Here is a 7,924-nt window from a genome sequence, read left to right on the forward strand (position 1 = left end):
AAAAATATGATAGGCCAAACAAAATATTTGAAGGAATTAAAAAAAAAGCCTCAAATATTAAGATTGAAATAATTTGTAATATTACAACTTGGTAAGTGGGCCAAAACCATCGATACCACTATCGATACTATCGATGGCTTTATAATTTACTAAACATCGATGGTTTAAGCACTCCAATTCTTTTTTAAATAAACTTGAATGTGGAGTGTTTTTTCTAAAAGCATAAAAACTGAGGCATTATATGTCTATTACTAAAATATCATGAATTTCCTTCATTTGTTTAGATTATATCGATAGTCAAATTTTCGATGGAGCCCTCTGTCGATGTTTACCAACTCCATAGTTAAAATCCATTTAACAATTATCTTCCCTAATATTGTTGCAGTGTAAGAAAGGAGTGATACATGGGTTGAGGAGGGGTATAAACACTAAAAGCAACGCAGACAAAATACTTGGCCCCACACAACACACACGCATAGCGAGAAGTAAACATTTAAATTTAAATTAAGTGGCTTGTTCAGCATCTCCGAATGCAGCAGCTAATGAGCGGAGGTCCACTCCGTGTGGGCAGAGATAGAGGAAAATCCCAAGATATATTTATATTGGGGGCGGGGAGCTCAGCAGGAAGCTTTCACGTTCGGATTATCAACGAAATTGATATATTTACTTAAGCGCATGGCCATATATCTGTTGGCGCTGACACATGCATCTGATTATCAACGATTTGTATCTAACCGAAAGCTTTCCAATCAAAATGTTAATTAATTTTTATATATTTCCAACAACAAGATTTCACCTGCTATCGACTATCATCCTGTGGGATAAATCAAGCTGTTCACTTTTATAAATACCAAATTAATTATAATTAAAATTACAAGCACTTAAATCAGAAATAACAAGTCTAAACTGGAAGGCAGCACAAATTCCAGCCACACCTTGGCTGGCCATAATAAGAAATCATGTTTGGCAATGATTTGTGGCATCGATGCCGGTTTGCTGTGGGCTGTATTCATATATATATTTATTTATCCACGGGATTAATCAAGAGGGGGCAGTACGTCGGGGGCCAGTGGCTTATCTGCTGACACGAGTGCGATGACGATGGCGATGTTAATCAGCGACAGGCCGCCCCTTGCAACCGGCCAGAGACAGGAATATATATAGATATATAAGTGGCATATAGATATATTCGCGAGGCACAGCGATGCCGCAACATGTGTCCACGGATCAGCGCGGGGCGACAAACGAGTTGCAAAGTGGCTGACACTGCTGTTCCGATCCGCTGGCGCTTGAATCGCTTTGACCTGCAACATTATTGCGGCTTGCAGGTGGAAAGACCCACCAAATATGGTCGGCCGGTCCACATTGTTCATGGGTATTATTTGGCCAGTCGGCTTCAAGGCTTGCAGCACGCTTTAACCTCTGTTATTAGCATGGTTAATAGGGTTGATCTTGATTGTCCAGTACATAAATCACAAGCAGCACAAACTCGACGCAAAGTGGGTTACAACTACATTAAAAAAAAAAAAATGATAATAATGTTGGTTTTTAAAATAGTATTTTTGGGCCATAACGAACTCATTGAATATCAATTTACTGTATTGAATTATATGGTTTTCTATGTTATATAAAAGTATTCTTTATACGGAGGGCAAGAGATTGACAGGTCATGATTTACCTGCGATATTTAGCATCCCAAGCCTTGTTTAACCTGACTCTAAGTGTGTAATCCATATATTCCATGTACCCGAAGCAGATGGAAAAATAAATAACCTACCCATCAGCGTGTAAACATCCGAAATGTCGACGCCTAGTCAAACAGTGGACTCGGGATTGTTAAATCTAGAAATCTAGTTCCGCGGAATGCCCGGCAATTGTAGACTGACATAACAAACAGTTCTGGGAATTCGTCATCGCACATTTCACAGGGGCGGGAACCCGACAGCACACGCCCACCTACAGGGGAATGGGGGCGGGGGGAGTGGCAGGCGAGCGGGGGCGGCGGTGCTCGCTTTGATGTTGCACCGACACACGTTGGCAGACGTCTGTTCACCTAATTATCACACCATTTGAGGCATCGTAAATGCGAGACAGCCAAAGGTAATGGCAGGGGTGGGGAGGGGGTTGGTGGGCGAGGTGGGCGGGTCGGGAGCCAAATTCAAGTTTCATTTCGCTGCATTTGTCGTGCATATGGGGCGCATCATAAACCCATAAATGTGTGAAAGGAGGCGGCGAGATCAAAGCCCTCCGAGAATTAAACTAAATTAAACTCCCAAAAATTGAAGTCAGCCTGAACATGTACAATTTCGGCTGAATGGTTAAGAAAGATTTAGTTTTAAAGGGTTTCCCTTACGTTCTCAAGATAGCAGATATTATTTAAGCATAAGATATATATTTTATGTATTTAAGATATTTTAAACCACAAAACTTGTTAACTATTTTGGCTTATTTATTTTTCCTTGATCACATTATGTCTTTAAAAGGTTTTTTAAAGGTTTATTTTTATATCTATCTATATAACATATATAAATATATATATAAAGTATCTTTCCAAAGCCAGAAAAGGAATCAAAGAACATTCAAGCTGTACAATTCCCTGCACTTGCTTCTGAATAAATTACATCACCGAATGCATTTATCATGTTTACCGGCACTTCGCCGAACTGGCTTTCATTTCAGTTTCCATTAATTTCAGTGTACCGAGCAAATTAGCAGCAATTTACATCCGTTCCGGGGGGGTGGGGATGGGGCAGGGGAGTTTACGAGATGGGTCGAGGAAGCGAATTAGACCTCAGTCCGGCGGGAAATGGAAAATCCCGACCACCGCCAGCTGCACTTGCACATGCAAACTAATAAATTTCATTGATGTGTCTATTTTGGGCTGCGGCCTCCTCCCAGCCAAAGAGCCCCGAAGTGCCTGCAACGGAAGCAATTTGTAGCTACAAGCTGTAATTTCTGCCTGCCACCCGCCGCACTCACTTCCCCCACTTTTCCAACCCCAGAGCCAACGCCTCTTCTGACATTCCTCGACCAAATAAAAAAGACGTCGATAATTCTTAAGCAACGGCGCGAAAATCGGGCAAATTTTCGCTGTCAGTGGTCGGAACCTAATGGTTGGCATTCGGGAAAACGAGGTGAAAGGGGTGTATACACTAGACCTCGTTGGCTTTTGCCAAGCAATTGCTGCACATTTTATTTAACCCTTTTTATGGCCTCATTATGGCCCCCAAAAAGGTGGAGCGCGGAGTGCAGACAAAATATATATCTTTTCCGCTGAATTGGGGTAGAAATGGTCGGCGGGGCACAAAGGGGCTCAGAGCGGGTGCGAAATGTCTGGCGGAAATGAGGCTAGGAATCAAGCAAATAAATGTTTTATAAAATGTTTCCAGCACACAAAGTATCCGAGTGCGACCGAAAGGGAAAGAGCCTTGCCCCAGCAATTCTCCAGCCATTAAAATGAAATTTATCGTTCACAATGTTTTATGGTTTTCGAAATTTCGTGCAAAATGGAGTTACTTGGTAATTTGGGCGAAAATGAATGTTACCCAGCCATGGGTTCATATAAAATGTTACTTTGTCTCTAAGTATTTCCTTAGAGCCCTTGGAACATGATTAATGCAAGGCCATGTGGAGGTAATATAACATATTTCTAGATCTGGTAAGCAAAAATCCTAGCAAATGTAGTGTATTGGCATCGAAAAGATAAATAAAAAGGTGAAACTTTTAAGCAAATTCAGAAGAAATAGAGAGATAGCTCTACAACAATCGAAAGGAATTTTAAGCCGAAAAATCCTTTCATTTTATTTTTTGCATAGGCAGCATTTATCAAACGAAATCAAATTGTTTTCCCTACGTTCTGGACCCCGAATGGTCGGTAAATCTCTTCAACTGCAATTCATATTCCCCACTGAGAGGTTGCCCGACCCGAACCCGGCTTTTCCCCTTTGCAAAAGGGATGGTGAGGGAAATTAATAGCGGCTAAAACTTTCAACTTGGCCGAAGGGAGGAGCTGCAGCAGCATCGCCAGGAGCAGGAGCTCACTTACTCATTCATTCAGTTTAGCAGGGGCAACTTGTGGCCATAAATTTGAGCGCAGCGCAAAATGGGGAAAATACACCGAAAAATTGCGGAGGCAAGTTGGCCGAGATGCCCGACATGGCCAAAAGCCCCTTTGGAAGCCCCCTGCTCCCCGCATGCCACATACCAGGCCACCCCGGCACTTTACAGTTGTGTTTTCGGAGTGCAGGATCCTCCATTGGGGCCTGTATCTAGCGCACTTTCAGCGCGACGATAAATTTCCAAGGCAAAATGTGTAAATTATAAATACGAGCAATTATTTTAACTCTACTTAACAAATTACCATGCCGTAGCATATGGGGCAAAAGGTATAAATTACCGACTTTTACGACTTGCGGAAATTGTACGGCGACGCTGGCGTTGCAAGCAGGTTATGGCCCGGTCCGCATTGCATGTGTGCGAGGGTAGCTCCGTGAGTATCTGTGCGAGCGCTGGCGGGAGTCTGCTTAATTGTGTGTGTAGGTGATTATGCCTAATTGCGTGTGTGTGCCAGGACCAAGAGCGAAGGCGTCGACGGCGGCATGTTCAAGGATCCCTCTCCTCCCTCTCCTCCCTCTCCATTCTCCCTCACTTCCTGTCTCGTAAATTTCCCACCTTTACCCCCCACCCCCCCCAGTTTTTCCGACACTTTCCCCGCTCGGCTGCGGTGTAAAACTTTTCGAATCAACTTTTAAGCAGCGCAAATGACGTTGTGGCCATGTTAGAGGTAAGCAGCGGCGTGGCGGGGACTTTTGAGAGGGGGCGCCAGTCTAGTCAAGTCTGCGGTGGTTTTCAGTGGGGCGAGTAGGAGTATCAACCTCACTTGATGACTTGATAACTTGTACTTGTGTGGCAGCGTTGCCTGGCAAATTATGTCGAGGGTCCCGGCTTAATTGCATTATGGCGCGTTAAAATTCGATTTTTAGCACAGAGTTTAATGAATTTAATACAGAGCTTAAGTAAGTTAATAAAATTTAAAATTATAATAATTCAATTTCATATATAATGAAACAAATCAGGTAAAGGCCTGTAGTCATTCCTTAATTATGCAAAAAAATACTCGAAAATTTTAAGAAAAGAAAATTAATATACCAAGATTTGATTAGTTAGATAAGATTAGAAATATAAAAAATACTCTGTAAATTTAAGGAAAATAAAGTAGTTCACCACTATGATGGGGCTAAAATATAAACGGTATTAAGTTCATTTTAAAATGTATCTTACTGAAAATGTATCTTATATGAACCACATATAGAGTATTCTTATTATTTAGCAGCAGCAAAATAAAACGATTTGTTAGAAACAATATGTGACAGATTAATGAGATCATTTCAATTTGGCTTTCTCTGTATTAAGTATGCGCCCTGTGGTACCACATTATTCGCCACCATCGCTTACGGGCTCAAATGCGAACGCCTTAGGCCAGTTCATTCAATCAAAATACTTGGCCAACCACCCCCTCTTGGCCTTTCTGCACTCGCTGTCTTGCATTTAAAATTCGCACAACATGCCCGGCCATTAATCATTTTCGCAAGCAGCCAGCGAGAAGACTTGATTCCATTTTTTTGGGGGGGGGGCCAAGTTGGGGGAGCGAGCGCAAAAAACAAAATGAATATTTTCTTTACTTCTTACGCAACGCTGGACACAAGATTGATGTGACATTTGTGTCGGGCTCTCGAGAAATATGGCAGCTCTTGGCAACGGCAAGAGCCCGTCTTCGCCCCGGTTTTGCCACTCCTGGCAGCAATTGGCAATGAAAAATTCTAGCGCCAGCCAAAACGACATTTCAATTCGAAAAGTGCTCGACACTCTCCGGCTGAAAGGCCCCGAGTCCCACTCCCCACTTCCATTCCTCGGTGACAGTGAGTGCGAGAAATATTGCGCCCGCAGCATATTTCGGCTTTTGGGTTAACTTGCCTTCGACTTTGGCCCCGGACTCTCGGCTACTAGCTCGGAATCAGACTTAGACTCAGACTCAGTTTCGGTTTCAGTCTTAGCCCGACTCCCGCTGGATGGCAGACATCCTGGCACGCCATCTATCATTTCAGCTCTAAGGGTTGTTGATGGCCCCCATAAATTATTTTTGCACGCGCTTCGCGTTCCAAAAACTACTGCGCCAGAAAGACGTAATTTGGCGCAGTGTAGCGGGAGGGGCGGCCAAAAGAGCAATTGCAAGGCGCATTTCATTTACATAACTTAAATATATTTATATCCGCTTTTTCCGTGGTAATCGTTGCAGCTGTCCTATCCTTGGGCGTTTTATAAATAAAGGAAAAGGGCGAAAGCGGAATAGAATGGGAAAAGGTTGGATTGAAAAAAGAAAGCGGAAATTCATTTGAAGGCAGAATTACTATTTTTTGGGGCAATGTGTTCTTTCCCAGCCCTGGTATTTTCAATTTTATAGTTATTAGTTATTATTCATTATGACAAATTGGAATACTTTAAGGAGATTTGCGTTAGTCGGTTATTTTTTACAATTTGAGAAACTTTAAATCTGATTTTGATATTAGATCTACACAAAACTAGACAATCTATTTGACTGATATTTAATTTCTAATAATGTAATAGATAAGCGTTCTTTAATTACTTACTTATTTATTTATTTCTTTATCGACACCCAAGTATTTTTGTTTGTTCCGAGTCGGAACTTCCGACACCCTAAAATCGTTGGATGATTATATGGTAAAATCGTTGATTAAGTTGACCAACCCTTTTCAAATGCCCAGGACTTAAGCCATCAACCCTGCAGGCATCCAGCTGTCCATAAAAGTCTTCCCCCAATCTCACTTTTTGGCAGTGCCTTAAGCGGTTTTGCACTCGCCTTGGGCATCAATCAAATGGGCATTAAAACATATTCCCGAGCCAAGGCCCGAGCCCGAGTCAAAACCTCATTATCGTGGCGTGGCATTAATCAGCTGGACACCGACAAGTCGCTGGCCATTGGTCACCCCCTCCGGATGTCTCTATTCTCCCGAATGTCCACACAAATATACTGGAATATTGTTGCGGTCAACAAAGTCCATGGCTTTATTAATTGCTGCTCATTAGCGCTCAGGGCCCATCGATCACAGTGACCACAACAGCGCGGGAGATATAAGTGGAGTGTGTGTATAGGGTTGTGTGCATGGGAGTAACACGATGACCCACAGATGCAGATAAAACATAATTTAGTGGCAGCCAAGTGCAGATAAGCCCTGCGGCTGCCGTCGCATTGACAAACTGCAGACAGGCGCCCATGGCCGAGGATGTGGGATCTGGGATCTGGGATATGGTGGGGCAGGGAAAGTCGTGGAAAGTAGTGGCTCCAACTGGCCATTCCCTCTGGGCGCCTCGGAAACTTTGTCGCCATTGGACATTATCGCAATTTCTAATCGAAGGCCCAGCAGCAGCAGCGGCAGCAACAACAGCTCATGATTGAAATTCAAGTCTCGCCCCCCAACGGCAACATAATAAATGACCTGAGGCCGCAGCGGGAAACCCGAAAAGAGGAAAAAACACAGGGCAACAAAACAGGGGAAAGGCATAGCCGTAATCAGCACTTGTAACTGGAAACCCCTCGGGCTGTCCAGCGGCATGGATCCAGCCATCCGGCGAGCATGTGTAAAGTTTCCGAGGCAGAGGACACACTAATTAGCGGCCATTGATCATTCGGCCCTGGCGCCTGGGTGTGACAACCGAATTTATTCGGAAGGAGAAACCCTGAGCCGATCGAGGTCGATTGCAGAAATACCCTTACTACAAAACCAAATGAGGAAATTGCCTTTATATCTATAATATTTTGTGTTCATTCGATTTTCCTATATGTATCTTCATATTATTGTTCTTAAGTATTTATTTATTCAATCTGATTTCGCTTTGTATACCAGAA

This window comes from Drosophila biarmipes, chromosome 2L (assembly GCF_025231255.1).
Source record: "Drosophila biarmipes strain raj3 chromosome 2L, RU_DBia_V1.1, whole genome shotgun sequence".
Taxonomy (NCBI): Eukaryota; Metazoa; Arthropoda; class Insecta; order Diptera; family Drosophilidae; genus Drosophila; species Drosophila biarmipes.